Raw genomic sequence first — 17778 nt, 5'->3', positions numbered from 1 at the left:
GTAGCCATTCTATGATTTTATGATTCTAGCAGCAACTGTTGGTGGAGAGGCAGTGATGCAAGAATGTGTTGACAGAAAGGGGAAAGTCTGGGCTGGTGTGTGTTTGCAGCATTTGCAGCTTGTGTTCGGGTTTGTGAATAAAGGTGATTTGGAAGCTGTGTTCCGGATTGAAGTGTTGACTGGAAGCAAGAAGTTGATGTAAATAAAGAGTAAAATGTGTTAACACAAAGCGTTTTGTGATTGTGGGTAGCAGTAAATAATGTGTTGGTGAATTATTTGTGTTAATAAATTCCACTGCGCCCTCTGCTGTAGGCTGCTGTTTATATCCAGCTGTGTATTCATGCTGTGTGTTGGCCAGATAAAATGCTTGTTTCAACACTGTTTATAAAGAAATAGCATTGCACTCAAACAGTCCCAGACATAGCAACACACGTACAAAAGCAAAATACTGCGGATACTGGAAATCTGAAACATAAACAGAAAATGTTTGAAATGCTCAGTAGGTCTGGCAGCATCTGTGCAGAGAGAACAGTTAACATTTCAGGTCTGTTTCGTTAACTCATGTTAACTTTGTTTCTCTCTCCACAGATGCCGCCAGACCTACTGAGCATTTCCAACATTTTCTGTTTTTATTACAGCAACACAGGTGTTGGGAGGCTCAGCCTGGCTACACAATGTTACAAGGACGCTGAGTAACACCATCGACAATGGGACGCAGAGAGAAAAACACAGAAACCCAAGAATAGACTATTAGGAAGCAGAAAGTGAGGGACAGACAGAGAGAGAGAGAGACAATGAGACTGAGATAGAGAAACAGACCACTTGTCTGAAATAAACACAAGAAATGCTGGAAATACCCAGCAGCTCTGGCAGCATCTGTGGAGAGAGAAACAGAGTTAACGTTTCTGGTAGTGACCCTTCTTCAGAACTGACAAATATTAGAAATGTAAAAGATTTGAAGCAAGTAAAGCAGGTGGGCGTGGGTGGGGGGAGGGGGGAAGAGATAACAAAAGAGAAGGTGTTGATAGGACAAGGTCACAGAGAATAACTGACCAGAGGTCAGGGAACAAAGGCCAACCGTATGTTAATGGTGTGCTGAAAGACAAATCATTAGTACAGAGAGGGTGTAAATAGACTGTAAAGCACAGAGCACTCCAAGCACAAGCATTAAAAAAATTAAAAAGCAGAAACAGTAGAAACAAACTAAACACACTAAAAAACCTAAAATAAAATAAGCAAATTAAAAAGAAAAAAAGGAAAAATAACTGCACATAAAAAGGAGAGGGCGGGGGGAGTGTGTGGTGGGTGCTGTCATGCTCGGAAATTATTGAATTCAATGTTCAGTAAAGGTTTTCCGTGTTATTGTTTTACTTTCTGTTACTCACCATCTCCTGACTGTGACCATTTGCCGTCGTTTTACATCTGCTTGTGGAGAGGAGGCGCTGCAGGAATGGTTTGACAAAGAGGAGAGACTGGGGTGAAACGTGTTTGCAGCTGGTGCAGCTTCTGTTCCTCTGCGCAACAAAGTGGTTTGTGAGACTTGTTGCTGATTGATGTGTTGAGTGGAAGAAAAATGCTGATTGCAATAAAGCGTTTGAAGAAGCATGATGTGATTGTAGATAAACACTTGATGTTTTCAAAGGAAACAATTTGTGTTCCTACAAAACTTGAATAGCAGAGAATGGTTTCGATCCATCGACCTCTGGGTTATGGGCCCAGCACGCTTCCGCTGCGCCACTCTGCTACCGGATGATTTTAATTTCAATTGCCTATTGGTGAAATATGTTCAGTTCCCCAATTTTGTTTACAAAATAGGATTGTTGTCAGATTGCTCAACAACCCAGACTCAGCAACATACTCGCTGACCGACTCACCCTCACTGTACAATGGCACAAGGACACTGAGTAACAGCATCGACAATCAGGCAGGCAGAGAAAGACACACAGAAAACCAGGAAGAGATTTCAGGACCCAGAAAGGAACAGACAGAGAAAGTTGCTGAGCAAACCAGCAAGAGACAGCGAAAGATGGATGATTTATGGAAACGTGTTCTCTGTTAAGATGTCCCCTGTGTTCTTTTAAAGATATTTCCTGCTGCGTAATAGAATATTTTCAGTGTTTTCTGTTTTAAGCTCTCCCTCTTGTCCTGGCCAGTATTTATCCCTCAATGTCACTAAAACAAGTGATTATCTGTTCATTATCACATTGATCTTAGTGGCAAATTGGATGCAGCATTTCCTACAACAGTGACTATGTATTAAACGTCCTTCACTGGCTGTCTGGGTCTTTCGGACAGCATGAGGCTGTGTGTGAGATCCCAGTCCAACCCACATTCCCTGTGTGAGAGCCCAGTCCACCCACATTCTCTGTGTGAGATCCCAGTCCATCCCACATTCCCTGTCTGAGATCACAATGCACCCCACATTCCCTGTGCACGATAAAAATTTGCTGCTTTTCTTTCTTACGGTATTCGCTGTTGTGTAAAGATGCTCTCTGGTGTTATGTAAAATGGTTCCCTGTTGGGTAAAGATCTTCTCAGTTGTGTAAATATGATCCGTCTTGTGTAAAAGTGTTCCCGGTTGTTTAAATATGTTCCCTGCTCTGTAATGTAGAGCTGAGTCTGCACTAATGGAATTGCGACAGTATCTTCCAGTCTGATACTGTATGAGGGCTGGAATATGATCCAAAGCTCAGTCTATACAAATTGAATTGCTATTGTATCTTTCAGTTTCACAATCCGGGTGAGTTTTAAACTGAAATCTCAGTTTGTATCTCAGGTTATACTATCTTTTAGATTCTCTCAATCTGATAACGCACTTTAGACTTAGACTTATATAGAGTCATAGAGTTATACAGTACAGAAACAGGCCCTTCAGCCCATCGTGTCTGTGCTGGCCATCAAGCACCAAAGTATTCTAATCCCATTTTCCTGCACTTGGCCCGCAGCCTTGTATGCTATGACGTTTCAAGTGCTCATCTAAATGCTTCTTAAATGTTGTGAGGGTTCCTACCTCTACCACCCCTTCAGGCAGTGTGTTCAGATTCCAACCACCCTCTGGGTGAAAAACAATTTCCTCAAATTCCCCTCTAAACCTCTTTCCCTTTACCTTAACTCTTTGCCCCCTGGTTATTGACCCCTCCGCTAAGGGAAGAAGTCTCTTCCTAACTAACCTATCAATGCCCCTCATAATTTTGTATACTTCAATGATGTCCCCCCTCAGCCTTCTCTGCTCTAAGGAAAACAACCCGAGCCTTTTCAGTTTCTCTTCATAGCAGAAATGCTCCAGCCCAGGCAACATCCTGGTGAATCTCCTCTGCACCCTCTCCAGTGCAATCACATCCTTCCTATAGTATGGTGTCCAGAACTGTACACAGTACTCCAGCTGTGGCCTAACTAGCGTTTTATACAGCTCCATCATAACCTCCCTGCTCTTATATTCTATGCCTCCGTTAATAAAGACAAGTACCCCATATGCTTTCCGAACCACCTTATCTACCTGTGCTGCTGCCTTCAGTGATCTATGGACAAGTACACCAAGGCCCCTCGGACCTTCTGTACTTCCTAGGGTGCCACCATCCATTGTCTATTCCCTTGCCTTGTTAGTCCTCCCAAAGTGCATCACCTCACACTTCTCAGGATGAAATTCCATTTGCCACTGCTCCATCCATCTTATCAGCCCATCGATACTGTCCTGTAACCTAAGGCTTTCCTCCTCACTATTGCAACATCACCAATTTTTGTGTCATCTGCGAATTTACTTATCATACCTGCTATATTCACGTCTAAATCATTAATAATTATGTATCTAATGTATATGTCACGATGCACTATGGGAATTAATACTAAAACTTATAAAATCATAACGTGAGTAAATATTGGGCTGGTATTTAATTTGAATCTCAGATTATCTTATTGAGGTTAATTCTGTAACTTTGAAACAGGAACCATGTGTCAGTTCTCTGTGTCTTTAATTTGTAGCTGAGGTTGCTCTATTGTGGGATTGACACATTGATAATTTGATAGTGGGTGAGAATTTGGACTGGGATTTATGTATCTACCTGTCAGTGGTACTGAGTTATGGTAACAGGGAAACAACGTCTGTCTCTCCTGCTCTGTTGGATAGATGGATTGAAAATGTGTCTCTGGAACTATTTCTGCTGTCTGAGACTGTGGAACTGATGACCTGTCTGTGTCTCTGCGCTCTGTGAGTGATAATATACGGACTGTGTGTGAGAAGGAGCTGGTGACACTCTTCCTTGTGACTTGGTGGAGGAAACATCCCATTTACTCTGGCTTCTTCATTTATTTTCCTGTTGAAACAAAAGTATGTTTTACAACTCAAGTACAGGTGAGGTGGAAGATACAAAGACCATCAGCTTAATGTCTCGATTAATAATCATTATGAACGGCCACAAAGGAACCCCAGGGATACAAACATTATCAAATGTTTGACTCCACTGCAGTACTGCAGCACTCAGGGTCTGTATCCTTAGTGTATTGGGCGCTATGACAACAACGTAATGATATGTAGACAGAGCCCAAACCCTGCACTGCTCCATGAATGGAAATATCCGATGGAGCAGCGACATTTGCACTGGTCAGATTTCCATTTATTGCTCCCATGGCATTAACCTGTTTAAAATGAGCCTGTCTTAGTTCTCACCTGGCGACTTACAGATGCTCTTTGTATAACGCCCCACACTCTTCCTGTCTGGCTCTGTTTCCACTCTTCACTGTCAAATAGCAACAAACCGGCTGAGATTGGAACTAAACCAGGAATATTCACTGCTGGTCTGGGGAGAGGAAGCAGCATTGAATTTCAATAACAAATTCTTCCCATTCTGTCTCCATCCCTTTGTCCACACAGCCCGAGAATGGTCTCTCCCTTCCCCCACTCACTCCATGTTCCGAGACCAGTTCCTGCTCCATTCAGCCTCTTACAAACAGCCCTGCCTCTCCCTGAACTTGACCCCGGACTCGATGCTGATCTCTGAGTCTATCTGCGGACACGCTCCCAAAGCGATGTGCTGCTGGAAGGAGGCTGCTGTTTGCTCCCTTCCCCCGGGACCTGGATCTCTCCATTGGCGGCTGGGGGAGGGTAGCGCAGGCGCAGATTTCTGCAACAATTCCGCAAACAGAAACAAGGAAAATTTGGGGCAAACAATGAGTCCATTCGGCCCATCCTCTCCACGCCAGCGCAAAGAGGGCGATTCAGCCTCATCCCATAGTTGTTGTTATTCGACAGTGAAGTGTGGAAACAGAAGCGGACAGTCAGGATGTGGGGAGTTACACAAAGAGAATCTATTATAGGCACCAGGTGAGAAGTGTGAAGGACACATTTTAAACAGCGGCTGTTTGGTTTCGCTTGAACAGTTAGACCATGGGAGCGGGAACTGGAAATCTGACCTGTGTAAAAGTCCCTGTTCCGTCGGTCAGTCCCATTCATGGCCCAGTGGATTGTTTCTGGATGTCATTTAATTGTTGTAAAACGGCCAAAGCCCCTGGTATGCAGTAGCTGGGGGCTGCAGGACTGCAGTGGAATCAGACACTGACTCTGTTTTTATTGCTGGGTTTCCTTTGTGATTGTTCACAATGATTATTCATTGAAAAATTGTTTTGGTCACTTTTGTATCTTCTACCACATCTCTTCCTGAATTATAATAAATACATCTCCTTTCTACAGGCAAATACTTGAAGGAAGTAAAATAAATGTAATGATTCCTCGACACAAGGGGAAGTGCAGCCAGCTCCTCACACACAGTAAGTACAGTATCACTCACAGAGAGCCGAGACATCAGTTCCACAATCACCGACAGCAGAAGTAGTCAGACCGGCACTGATCCCAAGTTCCAGAGACATTTACTCAATCCAACAGTCACACAGAGCAGGAAAGACTGAAGTTGTTTCCATTTCACCCCAACTCAGTCCCACTGACAGGTAGATACATCAATCCCAGTCCAAAATCACACCCACTATCAGATTGCAAGGCATTGTGTCACTCTCACAAGAGAGCAGCCTGAACTACAAATTCAATGTCAGATGGAACAGACAAACAGTACCTGATTGTAAAATACAGAATTAATCTCAATAATGTACCCAGACTGCAGACTGAGCTACATGTTACACACCACTCCACAAATCTCACAAATGGTCAGAGTGGAAGACGCAGTGTTCATTCCATTACTGCAAACTGAATGAACCTGATCTTACAAACAACAGATTATAAGATGAAAGGCCACAGACCTGAGAAATTAACTCTGCTTCTCTCTCAACATATGCTGCCTGACGTGCTGGGTATTTTCAGTATTTTATGTTTTTATTTCAGATTTCCAGCATCTGCAGAATTTTGCTTTTATTTTAGGGTTCAAGAAACATTGCATTGTGAGGTGAGAGTGACTGCCCTTGAAATCAAGACAGCCATTGACCTTGCATAGCATCAAAGAGCCCTAGCAAAACTGGAGTCAATGGGAATTAGGGGGAAAACATTTTTTTTAAAAAAGGAAGTTAATACCAAGCATAAAGGAAGATGGCTGTGGTCGTTCAGGTCAATCATCTCACTCCCAGGACATCACTGCAGTAGTTCCTCAGGGTATTGTCCAAACACCAACCATCTTCAGCTGCTTCATTAATGACCTTCCCTCCATCAAAAGGCGAGACGTGGGGATGTTGGCTGATGATTGCACAATGTTCAGCACCATTCATGACTCCTCAGATACTGAAGCAGCCCGTGTCCCGATGTAGCAAGACCTGGACAACATCCAGGCTTGGGCTGATACCTGGCAAGTAACATTCGTGCCACATAAATGCCAGGCAATGACCATCTCAAACAAGAGAGAATCTAATCATCTCCCCTTGATGTTCAATGACATTGCCATTGCTGAATCCCCCACTATTAACATCTTGGGGATACCATTGACCAGAAACTTAATTATACCAGCCACATAAATGCTGTGGCTGTCAGAGCAGGTCAGAGGCTAGGAATTCGTCAGCAAGTAACTCACCTCCTGTCTCCCCAATACCTGCCCACTATTTACAAGGCACAAGTCAGAAGTGTGATCAAATATTCTCCCCTTGCGTGGATGAATGCAGCTTTAACAACACTCAAGAAGCTCGACGCCATCCAGGACAAATTAGCCCGCTTGATTGGCATCGCATCCGCCACCTTAAATATTCACTCCCATTATCACTGATGCACAGTGACAGCAGTGTGTACCATCTACAAGCTGCACTGCAACAACTCACCAAGGCTTCTTGGACAGTACCTTCCAAACCCGCCACCTCTACCACCTAAAAGGACAAGGGCAGCAGACACATTAGAAAACCACCATCTGAAAGTTCCCCTCCAAGCCACACACCATCCTGACTTGGAACTAAATTGCCAATCCTTCACTGTCACTGGGTCAAAATCCTGGTACTCCCTTCCAAACAGCGCTTTGGTTGTACCTACACAGCAAGGACTGCAGTGGTTCAAGAAGGCAGCTCACCACCACTATATCAAGGACAATAAGGAACGGACAATAAATGCTGGCCTGGCCAATGATGCCCACAACCTATGAGCAAATGAAAGAAAGGTAAGGAAATGGTGAAGGGCTTTGATAGGGTACACGGAGATATGTTTCTACTTGTGTTGGTGTCCGAAACAAGAGCCAAAAATATAAAATCATCATTAATAAAACCATTGAGGAATTCTTGAAAACCCTATTTATGTAGTGAGTGGTGAGTGGAATCTGGAATTTGCTATCACAAGGAGAGGATGCGGCGGATAGTATTGACACATTTAAGGGGAGGTGGAACACGTGTATGGGGAGAAAGGAATTGTGGGATACACACATTGGGCTTTATTTTTCTTTCATTCATTCATATGAAGCAGGATGGCTGGAAATATGTGTAGAGCATAGAGCAGTTGGGATGTTCCCAGTGCAGTGTTTTGTCTGGATGGATCTGCCCAGAACACTTGTGTTGCAGGAGCTGGGAGCTTCAGTACTTCAGTGGAGGCAGACACTGACACTGGTTTTCATTTGTGGCTATTATTAATGATTATTCGTTGAGAGATTAAATTGATCACTTTGATATTTTGCACCTCACCTGTTCTTGAGTTATAAGATATACTTTTTCTTCTTCCAGGCAAATACTTGAAGGAATCATGATGAATGTGATGGTTGCTGCACTTGAGGCACAAGGAACAGTGCAGCCAGTTCCTCTCACACACAGTAGGTACATTATCACTCAGAATGCAGAGCCACAGTTGGTTCATCAGTTCCACAGTGTCAGACTGCAGAAGTAGTCAGGCCCACATTGATCCCACGTTCCAGAGACATTATTTCAATCCAAGAATCAAACAAAGCAGGAGAGAAAGAAGTTGTTTCCATTTCACCCCAATTCAGTCCCACTGACAGTCAGATACATCAATCCCAGGTCAAAATCACACCCACTAGCAGATTAAAATGTAATGTGTCAATCTAAATATAATGCAGACTTAGCTATCAATTAAATATCAGATAGAATTGGCACATGGTACTGATTGGATGACACAGAATCTAACCTAATGGAATACCCTGACATTTAAATTAAATACCATAGGCAAAGTTCACATCGATTGATTATAAAGGATGTTTAAACATCCCCATAGTGTACCTTAAGATACAAGTTACATACAAGTCCAACATTCATTACAGTGAAATATTTAAAGCTGCTGAAAGATATTGTAACCTGAGACACAAATTAGATGCCAGTTCAGAACTCACCCACACTGTAAAATTGAAAGATACAGAATCAATTCCATTAGATCTAAACATTATATACCATTCTGAAAACTCAAACAATATCAAACTGAAATACAGTATTGATTCCATTCATATAGATTGATCGAAACAATACCAGTGCAAAAATCACATGCAGTATCAGATTGAGCAATGCTGATATGAAGTCTAAACTGATGTAAATTAGATGCCAGTGCAGAACTTACCCAGACTGCGGAATTGAAAAATACAGTAGACTGAGATACGGATTATTTACCAGCCAAAAACATCTCATACATTATCAGAGTGAAATAGATTATCAATTCCATTTGTGTAGACTGAGCTCCACATTACAAACCAGTATAAAAAAAATCTCATATCAGGTTGTTTTAGTTATTATGCTACAAGACTAATAATCCAGAAGTCTCGAGTAATGATCCAGAGACATGAGTTCAAATTCTACGACAGAATCTGAGTAATTTAATTTCAGTTAATTAAAAAAATCTGGAATTAAAAAATCTAGTATCAATACTAGTGACCCTGGAACTACTCGATTGTTGCAAGAAAATCCATCAGATCCAGGAATGACCTAAAGAGAAGGAAATCTGCCATTCTGACCCAGTCTGGCCGATAAGTGATTCCAGACCCACAGGAATGTGATTCAATCTTAACTGTCCTCTGAAATGGCCCATTAAACCACTCAGCATAATTGTAAGAGTAATTACTGATGGGCAATAAATACTGACCTTGCCAGCGATGTCAACGTCCTGTGAATGAATAAACAAGCAGTATCAGACTGAGAAATAACATTATATATTCCATTGGAACAGACTGAAGTACAGATAACATAGCACACCATAAATCTATAGTGTTCGAATGAAAGATACTGTCTCAATTATTTATTGCAGCCTGAGCTACACATTACATACCTATTTTTCTTTTTTAGAATTAGAACATTACAGCGCAGAACAGGCCCTTCAGCCCTCGATGTTGCGCCGACCTGTGAAACCATCTGACCTACACTATTCCATTTTCATCCATATGTCTATCCAATGACCACTTAAATTTCCTTAAAGTTGGTGAGTCTACTACTGCTGCAGGCAGGGCGTTCCACGCCCCTACTACTCTCTGAGTAAAGAAACTACCTCTGACATCTGTCCTATATCTATCACCCCTCAACTTAAAGCTATGTCTCCTCGTGTTTGCCATCACCATCCGAGGAAAAAGACGCTCACTATCCACCCTATCTAACCCTCTGATTATCTTATATGTCTCTATTAAGTCACCTCTCCTCCTCCTTCTCTCCAACGAAAACAACCTCAAGTCCCTCAGCCTTTCCTCGTAAGACCTTCCCTCCATACCAGGCAACATCCTAGTAAATCTCCTCTGCACCCTTTCCAAAGCTTCCACATCCTTCCTATAATGCGGTGACCAGAACTGCACGCAATACTCCAGGTGCGGTCTCACAGAGTTTTGGACAGCTGCAGCATCACCTCGTGGCTCCGAAACTCGATCCCCCTACTAATAACAGCTAACACACCATATGCCTTCTTAACAGCCCTATTAACCTGGGTAGCAATTTTCAGGGATTTATGTACCTGGACACCAAGATCTCTCTGTTCATCTACACTACCAAGAATCTTCCCATTAGCCCAGTACTCTGCATTCCTGTTACTCCTTCCAAAGTGAATCACCTCACACTTTTCCGCATTAAACTCCATTTGCCATCTCTCAGCCCAGCTCTGCAGCCTATCTATGTCCCTCTGTACCCTACAACATCCTTCGGCACTATCCACAACTCCACCGACCTTTGTGTCATCCGCAAATTTACTAACCCACCCTTCTACACCCTCATCAAAGTCATTTATAAAAATGACAAACAGCAGTGGCCCCAAAACAGATCCTTGCGGTACACCACTAGTAACTAAACTCCAGGATGAACATTTGCCATCAACCACCACCCTCTGTCTTCTTTCAGCTAGCCAATTTCTGATCCAAAGCTCTAAATCACTTTCAACCCCATACTTCCGTATTTTCTGCAATAGCCTACCGTGGGGAACCTTATCAAACACCTTACTGAAATCCATATACACCGCATCCACTGCTTTACCCTCATCCACCTGTTTGGTCACCTTCTCGAAAAACTCAATACGGTTTGTGAGGCACGACCTACCCTTCACAAAACCGTGCTGACTATCGCTAATGAACTTATTCTTTTCAAGATGATTATAAATCCTGTCTCTTATAACCTTTTCCAACATTTTACCCACAACTGATTTAAGGTTCACCGGTCTATAATTACCAGGGCTGTCTCTACTCCCCTTCTTGAACAAGGGGACAACACTTGCTATCCTCCAGTCTTCCGGCACTATTCCTGTCGACAATGACGACATAAAGATCAAGGACAAAGGCTCTGCAATCTCCTCCCTAGCTTCCCAGAGAATCCTCGGATAAATCCCATCTGGCCCAGGGGACTTATCCATTTTCACACTCTCCAAAATTGCTAACACCTCCTCCTTGTGAACCTCAATCCCATCTAGCCTAGTCGCCTGAATCTCAGTATTCTCCTCGACAACATTTTCTTTCTCTACTGTAAATACTGATGAAAAATATTCATTTAACGCTTCCCCTATCTCCTCTGATTCCACACACAACTTCCCACGACTATCCTTGATTGGCCCTAATCTAACTCTAGTCATTCTTTGATTCCTGATATACCAATAGAAACCCTTAGGTTTTTCCCTGATCCTATCCACCAATGACTTCTCGTGTCCTCTCCTTGCTCTTCTTTGCACTCCCTTTAGATCCTTGCTGGCTAGCCTGCAACTCTCAAGCGCCCTAACTGAGCCTTCACATCTCATCCGAACATAAGCCTTCTTCTTCCTCTTGACATGCGCTTCAACTTCTTTAGTAAACCACGGCTCCCTCGCTCGACAACTTCCTCTCTGCCTCACAGGTACATACTTATCAAGGACACACAGTAGCTGCTCCTTGAATAAGCTCCACATTTCGATTGTTCCCATCCCCTGCAGTTTCCTTCCCCATCCTACACATCCTAAATCTTGCCTAATCGCATCATAATTTCCTTTCCCCCAGCTATAATTCTTGCCCTGCGGTATATACCTGTCCCTGCCCATCGCTAAGGTAAACCTAACCGAGTTGTGATCACTATCACCAAAGTGCTCACCTACATCTAAATCCAACACCTGGCCGGGTTCATTACCCAGTACCAAATCCAATGTGGCATCGCCTCTGGTTGGCCTGTCTACATACTGTGTCAGAAAACCCTCCTGCACACACTGGACAAAAACTGACCCATCTAAAGTACTCAAACTATAGTATTTCCAGTCGATATTTGGAAAGTTAAAGTTCCCCATAACAACTACCCTGTTACTCTCGCCCCTGTCGAGAATCATCTTCGCTATCCTTTCCTCTACATCTCTGGAACTATTCGGAAGTCGATAAAAGACTCCCAACAGGGTGACCTCACCTCTCCTGTTTCTAACCTTGGCCCATACTACCTCAGTAGACGAGTCCTCAAACGTCCTTTCTGTCGCTGTAATACTCTCCTTGATTAACAATGCCACCCCCCCCCCCCTTTTACCATCTTCTCTGTTCTTACTGAAACATCTAAATCCCGGAACCTGCAACATCCATTCCTGCCCCTGCTCTGCCCATGTCTCCGAAATGGCCACTACATCGAGAACCCAGGTACCAACCCATGCTGCAAGCTCACCCACCTTATTCCGGATGCTCCTGGCGTTGAAGTAGACACACTTTAAACCAGGTTCTTGCTTGCCAGTGCCCTCTTGCGTCCTTGTAACCTTATCCCTGACCTCACTACTCTCAACATCCTGTACACTGGAACTGCAATTTAGGTTCCCATTCCCCTGCTGAATTAGTTTAACCCCCCCCGAAGAGCACTAGCAAATCTCCCCCCCAGGATATTGGTACCCCTCTGGTTCAGGTGAAGACCATCCTGTTTGTAGAGGTCCCACCTACCCCAGAAAGAGCCCCAATTATCCAGGAAACCAAAACCCTCCCTCCTACACCATCCCTGCAGCCACGTGTTCAACTCCTCTCTCTCCCTGTTCCTCGCTTCGCTATCACGTGGCACGGGCAACAACCCAGAGATAACAACTCTGTTTGTTCTCGCTCTAAGCTTCCACCCTAGCTCCCTGAATTTCTGCCTTAAATCCCCATCTCTCTTCCTACCTATGTCGTTGGTGCCTATGTGGACCACGACTTGGGGCTGCTCCCCCTCCCCCCTAAGGATCCAAAAAACACGTTCCGAGACATCACTATCTAAAATCGCAGACAGTTTCAGACTGAGATACAGTATTTATTCCATTACTGCAAACTGAGCTACTTGTTCCACAGGAGTTCTAAATACTGAACAAGTCTGGTCTCTTTTGTTTGGAAAAGAGGAAGCTGAATGATCACCTAATAGAAGCACTGAATTATATGAAAGGATTTGATAGGGTAGAGGTAGAGATATTTCCCATTTGTGGTGGAGTCAAAAGCTGTAAATATGAAATACTCAGGAATAAATCAAATAATTAATTCAGGAGAAACTTCTTTACCCTGCTTTAGACCTGGTTCGAATCTGGTACATGCAGCACTTGGGTTGATGAGAATTGTTACATTTAACATCAAATTAAATGATTGATAAATTAAATATGAGGCAGAAAAGATTTGAGGGATTTGCAGATACAATTAGAGGAGGTAAGGTGGGAGGAGGCTCATGTGGAACCACCAGCACTTGGGCAGAATAGCTTGTCTCTGTGTTGTAAATTCTATGTAATTGTGTGTCGGATGAATTCTGAACTACAAACTATCCCAGAGATGAATGATTTCTGAATGCATCCCACACATAGAGTACCAGAGACTGACAGACACTGAACAAAACTCACACTCATAGGCAGTACCAGAAACTGACAGATACTGAATAAAACCCACACTCATAGGCAGTACCAGAGACTGACGGATGTTAAATGAGCCCAGATTCAAAGGTTTACAGTGGCTGACTGATCCAGAATGAATCACACAGTTACATACTGCAACAGAGACTTATTGGCAGTGTCTGAATCCTAAGCTCACATACAGAATTAGAGACTGACTGACGGCAGCATGAATTCCACATTCTATTTCAGTAACGGAAACTGACAGATTGCCACAGATAAAGAATGATTCTTACTCTAAGGTACGGGACAACAGGCTCACTTATTTGGCACAGGGTCATCACTAACGTTTGGGCTAACTAAATGCAATAACAGCTCGTCTTGTTTCTTAGTATTTCTAAATCCCATCTGTCCAACAAAAGCTGAACAATTATTGCAGGTTGTGTCCGACTGTCTGATCTGTTAACTGCACTATATCACAAATTGCTGACGTTTTCTAGCTAAAAGTGAGAAATGCAACATAGGGGCTGAAATTGACATGGTCTGTCAGGGTTAAAGAAGCAGGTAATGTGAGGTAATAGATTTTTGTCTGTAAGTGCTGCACTGATATTGCTTCATATATTTATATTGAAAATAAAGATAATTGATTCCTAATAAAGGTTGTCTTCATTGATCCGATGATTGTAAATGTGCCCTGTTATATTTTACCAGTATTTACCATTGACCAGTATTTCTGTCTGTTTTTTCAGGATAGTATTTGCATTACTTCAAATAAAGTAAACATGACTACACAAAGAACTGAGCAGAATGCTGAAAGTTTCACAGCAAACAGTTAAAATAGAAAGCGATGAAATACAGAAAGATAAAAGCTAAAATACTGAAAACACTCAGCCAGTCCGGAAACAACTGTGGAGAAGTGAAGCTCGGGTTAATGGTCCAGTTCTGCGACCCTTCAATAAACCTGAAAGGTTGCTCCTACCTTTCTCTCTCCACAGATGCTGCGGGAAGTGCTGAGTGTTTCCAGAATCTTCTGTTATTATCCAGATTTCCACTGTGTGCAAAAAGTCTCTTTTTGAATAAAATATTCCCTGGGAAGGAATTGTAAGATTTAGGTTCTGTGTTCACAGATACACAAAGAAGCGGGTCGAGCTCATAATGTCAAGCTCATAATAGTTTATTAAGAAGCAACAGTTTAAATATAATATTAAGAAGTAGCAGTTTATATATGAACAGTTTAATTATGGTAATGCATAAGCTAAACAGACAGAAAAGACAAACGACCCGTAACAGATTGAATGGATGACCGGTCCCGGATCATACAGTGGGGAAGAACAGTGTTGACAGTCTCCCCGACGATGAGGCAGGTGAGGTGTTGGTGTCCTCAGTCTTCTTGAGCCAACCAAAGTGTCAATCTGAAGGCGACTCTTTCCCTCCCGAGCACCCAAAAAAGTGGCTCAACTTAGAGAGGCCGGAATGTGAGAAACTGCTGAGAATAAGGGACCCTCGCAGCCAGGACACATTTCCCGGTGGATTTTCTAATAGAAACTGGGACTGGAGAGAGTCTTTGGGAAATGGAATTCCTGAATGTAGTGAAGGAGTTAGTGATTGGTTTGTAGATGTTAAATCTGATTGGATGGCTGAAGAGACCAATTGTAGTATTACAATATAAAACCGTTGTGACATCATTGCCATTCGCCCAATCACAATCCTAACTTTCTCCCATCCCTCATTAGCATAGAGCTGTGGGATTGTCTATTTAATCCGCACTCGGAAGGGGTTTGGCTTATTTCTGTGTCTGAAATTGAATCTGAAAATGCCTGAAGAGAAGGCATCATCACCCTCATTTACAAGCAGAAGGGGGAGAGGGCAGAAATCAGAAATTGGCGGCCCATCTCACTGCTTAATGTTGATTACAAGATTCTGTCCAAAGTCATAGCCAGTCGAGTCAAGTCTGTTCTGGAGTTGGTGATTCACCCCGATTAGACCTGTACTGTACCCGGCAGGAAGATCTCTGATAGTCTCGCGCTACTCAGGGATACGATCGCCTACGTACCGGACAGGAGGGTGGACACCTGCCTCATCAGCCTGGACCAGGAGAAGGCTTTTGACAGGATATCGCACACCTACATGATGGACGTGCTTTCCAAAATGGGGTTTGGGGAGGGAATCTGCAATTGGATCCAACTGCTCTACACAAACATCAGTAGCGCAGTCTCAATCAACGGGTGGGAATCTGAAAGTTTCCCGATCAAATCTGGAGTCAGACAGGGCTGCCCTCTGTCCCCGGTCTTGTTTGTTTGCTGTATTGAACCCTTTTCTGAGTCTATTAGGAAGGATGCGAGCATAAGAGGGGTGACAATCCCAGGCAGCGGAGGCATTCAGGTCAAAACCTCCCTGTACATGGATGACGTCGCCGTTTTCTGCTCGGATCCGCTGTCCGTGCGCAGACTGATGAGCATCTGCGACCAGTTCGAACTGGCCTCGGGAGCCAAAGTTAACCACGGCAAGAGCGAGGCCATGTTCTTTGGCAACTGGGCTGACCGATCCTTTGTCCCCTTCACCGTCAGGTCAGACTACCTGAAGGTGCTGGGGATATGGTTCGGAAGGGCCGGGGCGTGCACCAAAACATGGGAGGAGCGAGTAGCCAAGGTACGACAAAAGTTGGGCATGTGGGGGCAGCGATCTCTCTCCATTGTGGGTAAGAACCTGGTCATCAGGTGCGAGGCGCTCACGTTGTTGCTCTACGTGGCGCAGGTCTGGCCCATACCCCACTCCTGCGCCGTGGCAGTCACCCGAGCCATTGTCCGCTTCGTCTGGGGATCTAAAATGGACCGGGTCCGGAGGGACACGATGTTCAAATCTCTGGACAAGGGCGGGAAAAATGTACCCAACGTGGCCCTCATCCTGATGACCACCTTCGTGTGTGGCTGCATCAAGCTGTGTGTAGATCCCCAGTACGTAAACTCCAAGTGTCACTACGTGCTGAGGTTCGATCTGTCCCCGGTGTTGCGAAGGATGGGCCTGGTCACATTGCCGCGGAATGCTCCATGCAGTTGGGCGGTGCCGTACCACCTATCCTTCGTGGAGCAGTTTCTGCGGGAAAACACCTTTGACCACAGTTCCATCAGGCAGTGGCCTGCACGGAATGTCCTCAAGGCCCTACGGGAAAAGGAAACGGTGGATCATGTCGGATGGTTCCCCGAGCAGACTGTCAAAGTCATTTGGCGGAATGCCTCATCACCAGAACTTTCAAACAAGCACCAAGACTTAGCTTGGCTGGTGGTGAGAAGGGCCCTCCCCGTCAGATCCTTCCTGCACACCCGAAGTCTCGCCCCCTCCGCACAGTGCCCCCGCGTTGGCTGTGGTGGGGAAGAGACGGTCGCCCACCTCCTCCTGGAATGTGCCTTTGCAAAGCAGGTGTGGAAAGAGATGCAGTGGTTTTTGTCAAGGTTCATCCCAAGCAGCTCTGTAACACAGGAGTCTGTGCTCTACGGGCTGTTCCCAGGGACGCACACCGAGACAAACATCAACTGCTGCTGGAGGACTATCAATTCGGTGAAAGACGCCCTTTGGTCTGCCCGAAACTTGCTGGTCTTCCAGTGCAAAGAGTTATCCACCACCGAATGTTGCAGACTGGCACATTTCAAGGTCCAGGACTACATGCTGAGGGACGCACTAAAGCTTGGGGCAGCCGCAGCAAAGGCTCAATGGGGAAAGACCACAGTGTAAGGTTCCCCCACCAAGCTGGACTGAGGGGCTGGATCCATGGGAAACCCCTCGAACTGTATCGTTAATATTCTCAATTGCTGTAAATGTAAAACTGTAATTGACATGACAAATGTGAAACGGAAGTGTTGGGAAGAAACTCATGACAGTATTGAAGGAAACTGATCTCCCTTGCAATGTTTGTATTTTTTGGTGCTGTTTGGAAACTGTTTGGCAATGTAATTTTTACAGATGTTTATGAATAAAGTATATTTTGGAAATATAAAAAAAAGAGAAGAAAACAGCTGCTAAGAATGGCGCCAAGAAAGCCTTAAATAAACCATCAGCAAAGGGCGGCAAGAGGCGCAGAAAGTCGAGGAAGGAGAGTTACTCCATCTACATCTACAAAGTGATGAAGCAGGTTCACCCCGACA

At 44.1% G+C, this 17778-nt stretch overlaps 1 non-coding gene across 1 annotated transcript; it reads right to left on the bottom strand.

Moving 5' to 3' along the window:
• Positions 1-1672: 1672 nt before the first annotated feature.
• On the bottom strand, positions 1673-1744 carry trnam-cau (transfer RNA methionine (anticodon CAU)). Its single transcript has one exon. It is a non-coding gene; the product is annotated as a tRNA-Met (tRNA).
• Positions 1745-17778: the final 16034 nt, after the last annotated feature.

This window comes from Heterodontus francisci, unplaced genomic scaffold (assembly GCF_036365525.1).
Source record: "Heterodontus francisci isolate sHetFra1 unplaced genomic scaffold, sHetFra1.hap1 HAP1_SCAFFOLD_43, whole genome shotgun sequence".
In the NCBI taxonomy this organism is placed as follows: Eukaryota; Metazoa; Chordata; class Chondrichthyes; order Heterodontiformes; family Heterodontidae; genus Heterodontus; species Heterodontus francisci.
This window is presented reverse-complemented; position numbering and strand designations above follow the sequence as displayed.